The following is a 16,568-nucleotide window of genomic DNA, read 5'->3' on the forward strand; positions in this document are numbered from 1 at the left end:
AGGGCGAGATGAAATGAACAGAAAGAAAACACGCAAACTTTCTACTCGTACGCTCCCGAAAAGACTGCAGGTTGTTGGCCTAGTCACAGGACACAACTTACTGGCATCATATCCGAGCCGTATGGGCATTATTAACGATGACACAAATAGAAACTGCAGGGAAGTAGGTATGACATAGACGCTGAAACATCTATTCTGTATATCTCCGGCCTTATCTAGAACACGACTTAGATATCTAGAGGCTTCGCAGTTAAAGGGACTGGATGGAGTATAATATTAGATGTCAGGTCTCTATTAAAATTTTGCAAAAAGCCTTGACGTCCTGCACTACGTAAACTTCAGCTCTTCGTATTAATAAACCTCTATCTGGCACTACAAAGGACTATGTAGGGCATTACAGCCAGCCGGTTTAACCTTACCTAATCCAAATAACATTAAATTATACTTAAAAAATTCCTTTTTATTGATAAAACGAGTGGTTCACAAAATCTATGCATGTGTGTTATCATCCTCGACAAAATCTTTTGCTTGTTCCTTGGTGACGCAATCTATCAGGCTAACCTTGTTTCTAAATCGAACTCCATAAAACTTATAAGCATTTTCAAGTAGCTCAGGTCTAAATGTAGTAGTTATAAATTGAGCCTGGTCACTTAATTCGTGTATCATATCAGCCACGGCTTTCCTATGTTGAACATCAAGCGCCTAAAAACAAGAGAAGAAAACAATATAGTAGCGTATATTTATAAAAACTTTAAAATGTTTAATAAATCATATTATTTAAGTATATTTTAAATTAAACCAAGCATTGTCGTGAGCGAAAATATGAAGATGTCAAACAACCAAGCAAGTAGAAGATCTTATGTAAATATTTCATAATCAGTTGCTAGTTCTTTATTAATTAATGAGTTTGTGTTATAAAATATCAGTTTATGTGTGTATAATATTATGTATATGAAAGATGGAAGAAAGTACCCAGGAAGTCACGGCTACCGAAACACCAATGCAATCACAGAATTAGCGCAGAAACTAATATATACACAAAGTGCAACTCATAAGGCACGGTGGAGTAGCCTAAGACGTGGCATAAATACTGTAAGCGTTGAAAACGGCTTTGGTTTAAAAACTTATTTGGTATGTATTTAGGTGTGCTACCGGTAAGCAATTTTATTGATTTGTAGGAGTAGTCATGTTGATCTACTCTCTACTTGAATTTGTTGTTGATTTTACAACTCATGGTATTTGCTCTTTTTTTGTTTTACATTTTACGGAATTATTAGTAAGGACCCAATCTCCAAGGTTTGGCGTTCTTTGGCCTCTTGTTTAGGTCCTTTAAATATTATTTTTTCCATAAGCATCATTAAGGATAGCGATTCCACGCCTGGCTCATGTGTGGCCAGGATGGATGCTCCTTTGAAACCTTTGAAGAGGTCTTGCGAGAGTAACATTTGTGATTTTCGCTCACTTTTTTGAAGTAAGATTTACAACTTTTACTAGTGTTTCTCATAGACTATCAGTATGATTTGCGCTTAGATAGTTGCGATTAGTGCGACTTTTGCTTTTTTTTAAGGCTGGGTGCGTCAGAGTATAACATCGGAAGTATGGTGATCCCTTAACTTTATTTTTTAATTATTATATACATAATTATGTAAAAGGGAGGTGTCGTTTTTATGTTAAATGCGTATGCACTAATTTGGCAAGTAGTAGCGCGCCATATAGTTCAAGATTTTTGATGTGGGGTTTTTATATCATTATTGGCAAGAGTCATCCTGCGGGATCGATAAGTTACATATTTGTGTATCTAAACTTCTGTGTCAGAAGGGACTTTGACTTTATTATTTCTGCCAATCCGTGGAGTGTTGGAACATTGTGAATTTAGTGGTAGTCGTACGACGTACCGACCATTATCTGATCGAGTAGTTGTGGCTTTGTAGAAGTCTTCACAATATTGATCTTCTTGGATTGTAACTGATAAGGGGAAAAGTTCTTTAAACTCCCAACATTTACGGAATTGTGGGTTAACGTATTCTTTACAGTTTTCGTCAACTTGAATTGTTGATGTGGAAACTGGGTATGTAACTAGTCCACTTAGAATCCAACTAAATATTATATCTGAATTCATGACACCTACTACATTTTTTTATCGGTGTCAATTCTGATTTTAACAACTATCAGATTCTACAACACCCCTGTATATCAATAAAACATACGTTGTCTATTTAGAAAATATTTGGATTTTTAGCACATCTTTAAATGAACATATTAAACCCGTAACAGATATTTTCAAAGTCCTTGAAAATCCAAATTTTAAAATTAAAAAATAGATAAATGTAATTTTATGAAAGGGGAGACAGAATTTTTAGGGCATATTATAACAAAAGAAGGAATGAAGGCTAATCCAAACAAAATTAAGGTAATAAACAATCTGGAGTTACCACGAACAGAGGAACAAATCAAAAGTTTCTTCGGCGCTACAGGGTACTATAGAAAGTTTATGAAAGATTATGCGAAGATAGACTAACCACATACAAAATATCTAAAATAAGGTGCTAAAATCAATATAAAAGACCCCACGAATATCGAAGCATTCTAAAAATTAAAAACATTAATAAGTACACATCCGATTTTGCGTTATCCAGATTTTGAGAACAAATTTACTTTAAAAACAGATGCATTGAATTATGCAATTGGGGCAGTCTTATCACAAGAGGGACACCCCTGTGTTATGCTTCTAGAGCTTTAAATAAAGACTCTATTTCAGAAAAAGTGGAAAATGAAAATACAGATATGTTAAAAAAATGTCTTTCTGTTAATAATGGAGAAGACGACGTCACAATGGCAACAATACATTCAACAGACGAAAGTCTAGGAGACCATTTTTAAATTAAAGAAAAGATGGTGAATAAGTACAAAACTCAAATAATTTTAACAAATAACAAAATCGAAGAGTTTAAGACAATACATGGAACAAGGATTATTTTTATCAGAGAAAATGATTTTGATATAATGGCAGAAATTTTTGGAGATAAATTTCGAAAGGAAATGTAGGCATATTCTCGGAAATATCCGAACACAGTTATACTATAGTACAAAAAAGTTGATAGAAATGTATTCAAACGATAACCAAGTAAAATTTACTAAATGCACAATGCGAGCGTAAGATATCGACACCGAAATTGAAGCAGTCAAACAAAGTTCATTTTATCACATTAGGGAAAGTGTACACTCAGGCATACAGGAATCATATAATCAATTAAAAATATAAAATCTATTATCCGAAATAAATGGAGCTGATTCAAATAGTTGTTAATCAATGCGAAATTTGACAAGACATAGGAACCCAGTTAAAACTAAAATTCACTGAAACACCCACAGATAAAAACCAAATCATACATATTGATACGTTTGTCGTAAAGAATTTTTATTTTTTAACTATTATTGATAAATTTTCAAAATATGGCGCCGCTTATCCATTAAACGATAGATATCATATAACTATAATTGAAAATTTAGAAGATCATTTTTCGAAGTTAGAAAAACCAAAAAATATAATTGCAGACAACCAATTTAAAGCTGTTATAATAAAACAATATTTAGATAATGAAAATAGAATATTACATTTAACGAAACGCAATTTACATACTGGTTATTCAGATATAGAGAGATTTCACTATACTACAATATATTAGAAAAATTCAGGGTACTGTACAAATTTAAGAAAAAATATGTCAATTAAACAATTAATACAAAAATCTATTCGTATTTACAATGGGAGGTTTCATTCGACAATAAAATTTAACCCTATAGATGTACACAATAATAAAGTCAATAATAAGGTAGCAAGCAAAAGCAAAAAAATAATAACGTAGTAACAAAGTTAAATAGAAATAGAGAAGATTATGAGGAAAAAAGAGCAGAGGGATTTATAAAGAATTATAAAGCTGTACGACACAAGGTGGAGCCGAAGTATAGGAAAGATTTATTAAAGCGTATTCATCATAATAGTTTTACTAACAATAATATGGACACATCTGACTAAAGGAACAATAGTGGTGACTCAACTAACGAAACAAGGAGGACACACGGACGTACAAATAAGAAGAGAAGAAATAGTGAAGGATTCAGATATATTGTAGTATCACATATAATAGATATAAACGAAATTAAGGATATTTTGCAACAAATAACAGCATATATAAATTCAATAAAAATTAATCATAAAGAAATACTAAATTCATTGTTAGACGCTAAAAACAAATTATTGACATTATTACGCAAGGAAGGTAGAAAAAGACAAGGTTTAATAAATGAAATAGGTAGCTTGACAAAATGGTTATTTGGGAATATGGACGACGACGATAGACAAGAAATACAGAGACGTTTAGTGAATACTGATAACATAATAGATACAACAAATTAACAAGTGCAGATTAACTCCTATTTTAATGATACAATAAGAAATATTAAAAACATTATTCAAAATAATAAAAAAAGAAATAAATAAAATAAGTAAACTTTTAAACCATACTAATAAAAAGGGATAATAAATCAATTAATACAAAGTATATGTAATTTGAGACCGTTTCCTACCACTTGAAATTATTATAAATAAATTGAACAAAACAAAATTATATTCTGTACCAATTCTTTGAATTGATCAAAATTGTGAAGTTCAATAACCCAATCACTTAATAAGCATTCTTTCTAAATTTATTTAACATTGAGTAAACTATGAACTTTCGGTATAAGAAATATTATTTAATAAAATCAGTCTGATTTCCACATTATCCAGCGATAGTTCGCTGTAAATAAATAACTCGTCTCATTATTTAAAAAAAAAACCGTTTTCCGGCGTGCTAAACTTAATTCACGTCAACTTCAAATGCCTTGTAAACAAAGAATGACTTATAGCTTGCACTAACTCACGACAGATGTACCAACTTGTAATAATTCATTTTAGATGAATTGTAAGAAATCGAAATTACCTTTCACCCCAATTGCAAAGGGCTAGTGGAGCATAGTTGCCGTTACGCATGCGCTGGACTATAACAGGACTTTTTTTTCTAAAGTCTACTAAAGCCAGTCTACTTGATAACACAAATAACAATCCTGAGTTTAAATTTTTGGGAAGCACTGTTCAAAGTATTTGCTAAAGTTTTTGACAGAAATCGTAAAATGAAACAAAGAAATGAGAGCGAGGGAAATAATCATACTTAGTAAATTTAATTTTTTGTAGAGCCCGAAAGCAATCATTGAGAAAAGGCTTATTTCACGAAGGAGGATGACATCACTGCTTATTACAAATCCGAAATATAAAATATATTAACAAAGGTTACATAATATTGTTGAATCACGAGTTTTTTTATGTGTTCTCCGAGCCGGCACCTGTATTTGATGACACATTAGAGGATGTATATAAAGTTTTTGAGCCAATAACGCTTTGGATGATTTCACCAGTCTCAGAAAACTTCAAAACTAATGAGATGAAGAAAACATCTCTGAAGACATCCTACAGGTTAGAGATTTTTGACGAACTTAGAATAGAAGTTAAGCTGCATAAAGAGTGTTTGCAGCACTAACCTCAATATAATGTGCAGCAGAATAAAAGGTTTTAGTGTCAAGATAAGGTGAGAATATCAACAATCAGAGCTTTATTTATTTTAAATTAAAGTATTAATGTCGAGCCGGGTAATACAATTTCCGTCAGTTTAGGACTCCGATGTCTAATAAATATAATTGGTCCAAGCGATGCTGCTTCTTGCCTTTATGCCATAATATTATATTATATCAATATGCCACCTATTCGTTAGTATAATACTGGTACAATAACTTTCGTAACATAAAAAAAGGGTTTGCCACTTACATGACTTTTAATTAAAATATACAATTACTATTATAATATCAATAAAATTGGGTTAAAAGATATTTAAAAAACAAGTAAGGAAGGGCTAAATTCGGATGTAACCGAACATTTTATACTCTCGCAAAGTCAAATGGTATACTCGTTTGAGATTTCTTTGTGGATTGGCTGATATTTTCGGTAGAAGGTCAACTATAGGCACTGGGGTCCACATATTTAGTACTTAGGGGCTTGAACAGTTTTGGTCCGATTTAGACAATTGGTCACAAGGTGGCATACTTTAAACGTATTATTCACGCAAAGTTTTACCTCGATATAATCATTGTTGCTTGATATGCATAGTGGAAAGTGAAAGAATCAGATGGAATTGAAAATGGTGTTATATGGGAAATAGGCGTGGTTGTAGTCCGATTTCGCCCATTTCGCACTATGACATAGAAATATGAAAAGAACGTTATGCACCAAATTTGGTTGAAATCGGTTAAGCAGATCCCAAGATATGGAGTTTCACCTAAAAGTGGGCGGTGCCACGCCCACTGTCTAATTTTGAACGCGGTTCCTATAAAGTCATCTCATATCATCCCAGAGATAAAATTTAATGTCTCTGGCGTGTTTAGTGGATTTCAACTCGTCTCTTCATCCAGATCATTTATATATATATAACCCTATATTATTAGTTTTAGGTAATACAAACAACTGTTAGGTGAACAAAACTATTATACTCTGTAGCAACAGATTGCGAGAGTATAAAAAAGAGAAACCTACCGACAAACCAGCAGCCAAATAAATATTGAGTTGATGTGGAAAACGTCAACCAGAGGATCGGAGTTCAATGTATTAGGAATTAGAGGTCTAAACCAAGGTCTAGACCAATTTCGTTCTAATTCAGCGCCAAACCACATAATTTTTAAGAAAACTTGTCCATTTATTTTCATTAAAATATCACACGTTTTGACCAACCTAAATGGTTTCAAGTCAGGCAGACAGTCGGGAATATTATATAGAATATATTGGAGGCAGAGAAAGGGACGGGTTGATTGCATTAATCTGGACATTGCTCAGGTGTACTTGAGAACATCAACTTTTTTAAATACATAACTTACACAATGAACATGTTTGCCATAAAACTTGTTAGAAAAACGAAAATCATAATATATAATATATGGGAGTTGAGAGTAGTATTGACCCGATTTTATCTATTTTTGCCATTACCACTTACTAATAAAATGCTCCCTGGGCTTCATTAAGGTAGTAGTCTGATAACTTGCATTTTTTTATGCTTTTTTGGGAATATTTTATTTGAAAAAAAACAGAATTCAATTAGTTTGATTTTGTAATATAATATATTATTAATAGTATCTCAGAGTGTACAAAAAAGTTCTTTATGCCTTTTTTTTTTAAATTTGTTGTTTCGTAGCACAGAAGTGAGCGTCTAAAAAAAAGTTGGCTGGTCCCGGTGATTTGGTCGCTTGAGGACATCTAAAATAAAAAATAAAAATTTTTATTGTTCTGTGAGCTTATCATTCTGGTTGGAAATAGGATTAAACAATTTCGTTGCAAAATAAAAGAATGGTTGGCTTCGAAAAAAGTGAATTTTTTTAAAGTAGAAATCGATCTGTAAAATAGTAAGTTAGCGTAAAAAAAGAACATAGTTTCTGCGAGAGCTATTGATAAGTAGAATTAACATTATCAAATTTCAATTTGAATCATCCGGGCCGGGCCTAAAAACGTTGTTTCGAGGCAAACGCGTTTAAAGTTTGACCCCATTAAAAATGTTTCTATTTATATGCGTACTACTACCAGACGCTCACGTATATATAGGTGCTATAACTTCGTCACTATTTCGATTTTCGTTCTAAAATTTTTACACTGTACTTTTCATATACAACATTTAACTAGTATTTTCGAAAAAAAATTCGATATTTCCAAGTTACCAGACTACTATCTTAAGGTATCATCACAAATCTTTATGAAGTAGTCAGCCAGATGTTCGAAAATTCTGATATATATTAGTTATATAGGTGCTAGATCAAGTTTTCACACAATTTTATTCAATTTAGATACACTGTTATTAGAAAAACACGCTGTTTCAATTTCATTGAGATAACTCACATATTGGCCGATATATGCGATATAAAGTCACTATTAAGTTCGAAAAGCATTACATTAGGTATATGGGGGCTATGGGAAGTATTTACCCGATTCCTCCCATTTTTGACATTCAGACGTACTATAGAGTGATCCATTTCAAAAGCCCCTACTTTAAAAAAAACCACTAAAACTTCCTTACCGGCATCATTTTTGAAGAAATATGGACCGATGATTCCACCAGCCCACAAACTACACCAAACCGTTATTTTTCTGGATGAAATGGCAGCTCTTGAACGTCTTCAGGTTGCTCTTCGTCCCAAATGCGGCAATTTTGCTTGTTACATATTAATTAAACATACAAAATTTGGCTTGAAAACATCGGATCTTCTTGGAACTTTTCAAGAGCCCATAGGGCGAATCGATGTCGCTTGGGAAGGTCGAGCGGCTTCAATTCTTGCTCAAGTTGTATTTTGTACGATTTCAATTTAAGATCTCGTCGTAAAATGCGCCAAGTCGTTCCATAAGTCAGTCCGAGTTGCTGCGAACGTCGCCGAATCGACTCTCCACAGTCTTCGTGTACACTCTCAGTTACGGTCGCTATATTTTCTTCACTGCGTGCTGGACATGGTCTATTCGGTCGAATAGTATCCAATAATGAATGTTGGGCCTCATGATGGGTGATGATGCTGCGAATAGTACGCTCAGTAGGCCGTATATATTGACCATAAGTTCAGCGAAGCGCGCGAAACACATTCTATACAGAAGGTGAATTTCGTAATTGAAATAATATGACAGCTTTATACGACTCACGCGTGATTTGTCAAAAAAAGGGTATTGAAAAAGGTACCTCTACTTGGATCACCCGTTATAAGAATTTCAAGCTTCCTCTTGATTTAAGATATCTTAACAAAATTAAGTGAAAGTATAATATACAGTATATCCTATAGTTTAATGCTGAAAATGTGCGATATCGATCCACAAATTAACCAAACTCTGATATACTACATAGATATAATGATTTTCATTAGTCCAGGATGAAATTGGGATTTCCTATTATTTGATTGATGTTATATATCTTATATATTAAATTTGATTGTGTTAATATCACATAACATATATGTATTGTATTTCATTTGAGTTAATTGTGTTAATATGTTTCTCAAGATTTTGAATATAAAGTAGTAATAGTAGTGAATGTATTTCACCGGCTTTGATCCTTGCAAGTTGCAAGAGTAAAAATTTTCGGGTACACCTAAACTTAGCCCTTACTTATTTGTCAGAGTTGAATTTTTCGAAGACCTAAGAGATTAATAATTGGTTAAAGTGTGCCTAAAACTCCGCCATAAAAAAAGGCAGTATGTGCATTTCAAGAAAAATATGTGTGAAAAATATTTTATTTGTCATTTTATTAATGAATTTTTAATGCCGTTTTGACAGAATATTTTATTGAAGTTCGTTACTTTTTTTGCTGTGTTTCTTACACTAAACATTGTTAGTACAATGAAAAATTATAGTATTATAAGGTTTGTTCGCACAGGAGAATGATCAGAAGATAAATGAGTACATGTATCAGCAGTTACAAGCGATATTTCCCTATTTTAGGTGAAATATGTTTATTTACATTACATTGGCAACAAAATATTTGTTTAGTCTATTTCTAGCAACATATGGTGGTATTATATATCCAGGGCTTTTTATTGGTTCCTTACTGTAAGACTTTATTGACGTTAAGCGGAAAAATTTTTGGCAAATGTTTGTTCATCATATGGTCACACTGCTACTTATGGCATTGAGCTGGGTTTGTAATTTACACCGCGTCGGTTCCTTAGTTCTTGTCGGACATGACTGTGCCGACATATTTTTAGAGGTAAGTTAGAATTTCTCTCATCATTTTTAGATTATCTCAATCTCACCATAGTCAAAAGTTATTATATTAATATTCTATAGGCTGATAGACTACTATCGAATCGACTAAAATTGGATACAAAATTTAGAACATGCTTAACTTAAACGCAAAAAAAAATATTGTGAATGTGGCGTCTGTCCAGCATTTTATAGTAGTCAGATTTTAGTGATAAATTATAACCTTAAATATGTAAATTTATAATCAAAGTTAAAGTTGCATGTTTGACAGTTGAATAGAGCCGACTTATTATATTCAACACAGCCGAATTCGTCGAAACTACCAACACAAATATTAGTCCAGTCATTTAAGCTTAAATTAGGTAAGAATCTCGGAATTCAGATACCCAGCTGTAAGTATGTAAATACTTGTATATTGACACCCTAAAAGTTGTCTCAAAACCTACATATGGTAGGGTGTACGCAACTATTAAATTTCAAGGTCAAAGGTCACAAAAATCGGTTTTTTGCGTTTTTTTTGTAAATATCTCATTTCCTATGGGTTTTTTGCTATTGGTATTTATTATCAATATTGTAGAATACAAAATTCTCTACAAATTTTGTTTAAAAATTTTTTTCATACGGTGAACCGTTTTCGAGATAGAGGGCTTAGAGCGCGCGGTCACAGCATCACTTCAGGTCAACCGGTGCCTCCGATCAAAAACGCGCCATATATAGTTGATACTACCGATAAATCAATGATTATAAATATTTGTCAATTTTTATTAACTATTATATTATATTTTATCATTTTCTTCATGCCTTTAATCTTTATCTATTCAATAATACTGATCACCGTTTCCTAAAATTAAAAAATAATGAAGGGAAAAACTTAAATCTTACTATAATTATATTCCCATTAACACTAATGACATTTTAATTAGAAAATAATTAAGTGCATCTTCTTTAAAATCTGTAAATTTGTAAATAAAAGGATATTGATTTACTCATCATTTTAATTGGGCGTACACTGTCTTACGAACAAGAAATTTTCTTTAAAAAAGTTGGGAAAGGCAATGTAAAAACGGAGATATACTCGACTAAAAGTTTTGATAATTATCCTCATTCCAAAACACATATTTTATTTCTCCACGCATTAAGTGGATGTGACACAACTTCTGCGCTTTTTAAAAAGAAAAAAAAAACATTTTTAAAAGTTTTTGAGAAACTGACTAATTTGGATGAACTAGCTGCAGCATTTGAGGAAGAAAATTGTTCGGCCCAGAGATTATTAGAGAGTGGAACTCAAACCTTATTGGCAGTCTATAATGCTCCGAAATCTGTGAAAAGTCTTGATCATCTTCGTTATATGCATTACGTCAAGGCTACAAAACTTAATAAACCTGTGCAGCTTTCAAATATTCCACCAACAAGTGCAGCTGCTCATCAACATTTCGAACGTGTATATTATCAAGTTCAAACTTGGTTAGGGCATGATTTGGAACCCCAGGTATGGGGTTGGACAATGCGAAACGATTTTCTGGAGCCTATCATGACAATTTTACCACCTGCTCCAGAACATTTGCTAAATACAATTTTCTGCAACTGCAAGAGTGGTTGTGGTTTGCGATGCGGATGCAGGAAAGCGGGCTTGCAATGCTCTTTAGCTTGTGGCCAATGTAATGGGCAAGCTTGTTTCAATGCTCTACCATATCAGAGCGACATTAACAAAGATGGAACTTTTGACCCCGAAATCATGGAAGAACTTGAAACAAATGTCGTTGAAGACGATAATGAAGACCAGTTTGAAATTTACCAGCAGCCGGAAGACGACGATGAAGAGGAAGAAGATGATTAAAATTATAAATTGTAGTTTTTGTACCCTTTATTCCATTTTTTTACTTTTAATAAAAATAAATGTATTGAATGATATTTTTTAATAAATTTTTTTTTATCATGTAAGAAGTTATTAATATTAATAAGTTTTAAATTCAAATATAATTCCTATATTTTCATTAACAATTCTGCAATTTCATGGGCAGGTAAGTGTTGTTAAATAAATTAATACTAAATAAAAAGTGGATAGGTTAGGAAAAAATGATAAAATATAATATAATAGTTAATAAAAATTGACAAATATTTATAATCATTGATTTATCGATAGTTCATCAACTATATATGGCGCGTTTTTGATCGGAGGCACCGGTTGACCTGAAGTGATGCTGTGACCGCGCGCTCTAAGCTCTCTATCTCGAAAACGGTTCACCGTATGAAAAAATTTTTTTAACAAAATTTGTAGAGAATTTTGTATTCTACAATATTGATAATAAATACCAATAGCAAAAAACCCATAGGAAATGAGATATTTACAAAAAAACGCAAAAAACCGATTTTTGTGACCTTTGACCTTGAAATTTAATAGTTGCGTACACCCTACCATATGTAGGTTTTGAGACAACTTTTAGGGTGTCAATATACAAGTATTTACAGACTTACAGCTGGGTATCTGAATTCCGAGGTGAACTTACATGCATACTTACACATACTTATAATGACTGGACTATATTAAAGTTTTTATGCTTCCATAGCGGTCTAATCCACTTCACCCCAAATTGGTGAAATGTTTTTGCAGTTGAAATAGCAGCAATACTTACACTGTAAAATCTGCGAGAAAATGAAATACAGTGTAAGTTATACATTATACATACATTCATATTAATGTATTCATATTAATGTATGTATATATTAACTAATGAATATTAAATAATAACATATTTTTGTACTCTTAAAAAAACCGTATTTGCAATTATAAACGTTTTATCTTTACACAAGCGTCTTATCTCACTTATAATGGCTTTATGAATTGTTTCTTCTTTCATCGTGATTCGACGTAAATCAAAACAATGAATATTCAAAATCAGTCTGCAATTAGTCCCTTGGTTTTTGTCAAACCCAATAAACATGATATATGTAAACCAATAATACCATCTCTTTTAACTTTGTATTAACCAATGATGCCAAAGCAACCCATATTATTCAATTATTTCTAAAATTCAGAACACTCAAAATAGATAAAACAGGAATAGTTTTATTATACTCTCGCAACCTGTTGCTACAAAGTATAATAGTTTTGTTCACCTAACGGTTGTTTGTATTACCTAAAACTAATCGAGTTAGATATAGGGTTATATATATAATATATAAATGATCAGGATGAAGAGACGAGTTGAAATCCGGGTGACTGTCTGTCCGTCCGTCCGTCTGTCCGTCCGTGCAAGCTGTAACTTGAGTAAAAATTGAGATATCTTTATGAAACTTGGTAGACATGTTTCTTGGTACCGTGAGACGGCTGGTATTGCAGATGGGCGTAATCGCACCACTGCCACGCCCACAAAACGCCACTAATTAAAAACATATTTCTATGTTATAGTGCGAAAATGCACGAAATCGGACTACAACCACGCCTATTTCCCATATAACACCTTTTTCAATTCCATCTGATTCTTTTACTTTCCACTATGCATATTAAGCAACAATGATTATATCGGAGTAAAACTTTGCGTGAATAATACGTTTAAAGTATGCCACCTTGTGACCAAAAATTGTCTAAATCGAACCAAAACTGTTCAAGCCCCTAAGTACTAAATATGTGGACCCCAGTGCCTATAGTTGACCTTCTACCGAAAATATCAGCCAATCCACAAAGAAATCTCATACGAATATACCATTTGACTTTGCGAGAGTATAAAATGTTCGGTTACATCCGGACTTAGCCCTTCCTTACTTGTTTAATTATATAAATTTTCAATTCTAGGCTGCAAAATTGACAAAGTAAGCGAAATATCAGAAGTTGTGTGATTTTATATGTGCGATATTTACTGTTGTCTGGATTTTAACCAGGCTCGGTTTCTTTCCACGCATAATTTATAGGTAAGTACTCAAAAGTTACCATCATTTACTAAGGCACTAGCGATGAAATGTTATAAAAATTATTTACAAAGTTAGATGAACGTTCCCATTATAGTGAAGGTGAATTTTAGTGACTTCTGTTTTAAAATTATTGCGGTAAGGTTAAATTGTAATTTTTGTCATTGCGATATACATAATTTCAAATGAAACCTTTTGTAAACTACCTTATTTCGTATATACGAGTATAGACTGTTGGCCACATAATTAAGGCCAAAATAGTATAATATTAAATACAGCACGCGTTTCAGTTCAATGTTTTTAGCAATGAAGTATCAACACGAACCATCAGACGTCATCTTCTTTAAAATTACTACGAGGATTCATTGCAAACAAAAAAAACAAAAAACCACCGCACGTGTCAAAAAACTTAAAGCGTCGTATTCAATTTGCAAAGGCGCATATCGGAAAATCCTTAAATTTTTGGAAACAAATACTGTGGGGAGATGAATCCAAGTTTGACTTGTTTGAATCAGATGGAAAACAATTTCCGCCAAACAAAGAACTCAGTACAATTTAAAAACTTTAAAGCATAGTGGAGTTGGTAATATTCGACGGATAACTCAACGAATGGATCAGTATTTATATAAAGATATATTGGCGGGTACAATGAAGCCATTTGCAGAGAAACAGATGCCTGAATCATTTTTATGCAGGATAACGGCCCAAAGAACACTGCTAGGAGTGTTAAGACTTGGTTTTTGTCAGAAAATGTAGCCGTATTGTTTTCACCACAGCATTGTTGATTCCCAAAACATTGTTTACTAGTTTGAAATTAAAAGTAAAAAGACCTCAGTAGTTTCTTTCAAATTGCATATGTGTTCGCAGGAATTAATATATCTAATTTAGACTGGATTTTTCTAATTATTATAACAGCTTTCTTTGAATCGCCAAGTAGTTAACTGGATAGCTATGTCAATACATACACAAGTAAATTTTTGAATTTAAATACTTAGAATTCTACATGTTATGTTATGTTATCTATAGTTTTACCTAGTACCTGAGTTTTTAAATCGAGTGATAGTATAACTGCAATGCCAACGACTGGATCTGGAGCATGTTTATTAAAAGAATATTTATTGTTTAATTTCTTTAGATACATTTATCTATACTTACATATAATATATATTTTTGTTTTGCAGTTCATCTGTTGAAGCTCCAAATATTTTACCAATGTTCCCGGCGTACTATATTTTCAACACTTTTTTAATATCTCTACTGTTCAGTATTCAGTTCATATTTTAAAATATCATTAATTAGTAGTTGATTGCAGGCCTGCTTCAAAACATAATCGGACAAGCGTTTACCTCAAATAAATGCGCCTTTTTACTGTTACGCATTTATTTAAATGGTGCTTTAAAAAAAACATTGTTAATATGAATGATTATTCTAAAATTACTAGATTCCTCAAAAAGCTCAGTGCCTTAGTATTTAAAGCTTTTTTAAATTTGAAGGATCTGAAAAATTATTTGCGAACTACCTACTTTAATTCTTAAAAAGTATTTGGCAACAAAAAAGCATGAAAGTAAATCTTATTCGAAATATTAAGTGGCCTGATTTGACATTTTTTTTACTACAATAACAACACTGGTTAATAAAATTTTGTTTATTACATGGAAACTCTAAAAAATAATATGTGAATGAAAAAAAACCTGTCACGTCACGTTTTCTTGTGACATCAAAACATATATTTTCTTAAGAAGTACAAACAGCTTTATTTCAAAATCTTATTGCTTAGTATAGAGTAAATACTTATGGTTTTCGTCAATATTTGGCTTCTGGTAGGTTTTTTTTAATTTGCAACAATAATCTGCTACCATTCCTGCGCTCCATTTCCCTTGATAGCGCTTCTCCATTAAGCAAATGTCCTTATAGATCCTCTCGCTTTGTTTGTCATTCACATCACCCAAATTTGGCGGAAAAAAACTCCAGATGAGAGTCCAACATATGTATTTTAAGGACATATATTATATACCAGAGTGGTTTCATCGTTTTTAAAGTAGTCGTGAGGACATAAATGAGAAATGAGCTGAAACCCAAAAAATCGCGCCTGAAGAAGTCAAAAGTGAAGACAATGCTGATTTGTTTTTATGGTTCCAAGGGTATTGTCCACAAAGAATTTGTTCCACCCGGCCAAAATGTTAAAGCGGTATTCTACCTTGGAGTTTTGAAGCGTTTGGTGCGCCGTATTCGACGTGTTCTTCCCGAATATCGCGAAGATGGAAGTTGGCGTTTGTTGCACGATAATGCGCCGTCTCATCGATCGACGCTTGTAGCCGATTATTTGACCAAAAATGACATTTTAACAATCAACCACTCCCCGTATTCACCTGATATGGCACCGTGAGACTTCTACCTTTTTAGAAAAATGCATTTGACGATGAAAGGAAAGCGTTATACAGACGTGGAGGCCATTCAAAAGGCTTGCACCGGCATACTGGCGGCCATACCGGGCAACGAGCTAAAACACTCATTCGACATGCTTTTGGACCGTACAAAAAGCTGTATTAAAGCAGAAGGAGACTATTTTGAATAAAATTAATTGATTTTGACAATAAAACCATTTGTTCTGTCTTTAAAGTCCTGTTTACTTTGGAACGCACCTTGTATATATATTTGGTCTAAACCTCACAGCTTCATATAATGAATTCCGATTCTCTGGTAGACGTTTGCCACATTAGCTTATAATATAATTTTTAGCCACTTTGGTTGATATTAAACATTTATACTTATGTATATCTTACTTCAAGCAATAAAAATGAGACTAATTTTATGGCCTTTTATATAAGTCAAGAAGATGCCAAATTTGATT

General features: G+C 32.6%; 1 protein-coding gene and 1 long non-coding RNA gene across 2 annotated transcripts in view; one reads left to right on the forward strand and one right to left on the reverse strand.

Annotated features, from left to right (window-relative positions):
• Positions 1 to 439: 439 nt before the first annotated feature.
• Positions 440 to 16,568, reverse strand: part of SMC3 (structural maintenance of chromosomes 3) — a 97,726-nt gene continuing 81,597 nt past the window's right edge. The window contains exon 7 of the transcript XR_011396352.1: positions 440 to 702. The gene's annotated coding sequence lies outside the window, so the exon portion shown is untranslated. The remainder of the gene's footprint in view (positions 703 to 16,568) is intronic.
• LOC138857271 (uncharacterized) lies at positions 5,222 to 15,304 on the forward strand. Its single transcript, XR_011396353.1, has 4 exons — positions 5,222 to 5,624; positions 9,599 to 9,815; positions 13,605 to 13,720; positions 14,899 to 15,304. It is a non-coding gene; the product is annotated as an uncharacterized lncRNA (long non-coding RNA).

Source organism: Bactrocera oleae, chromosome 5 (assembly GCF_042242935.1).
Source record: "Bactrocera oleae isolate idBacOlea1 chromosome 5, idBacOlea1, whole genome shotgun sequence".
Lineage (NCBI taxonomy): Eukaryota > Metazoa > Arthropoda > Insecta > Diptera > Tephritidae > Bactrocera > Bactrocera oleae.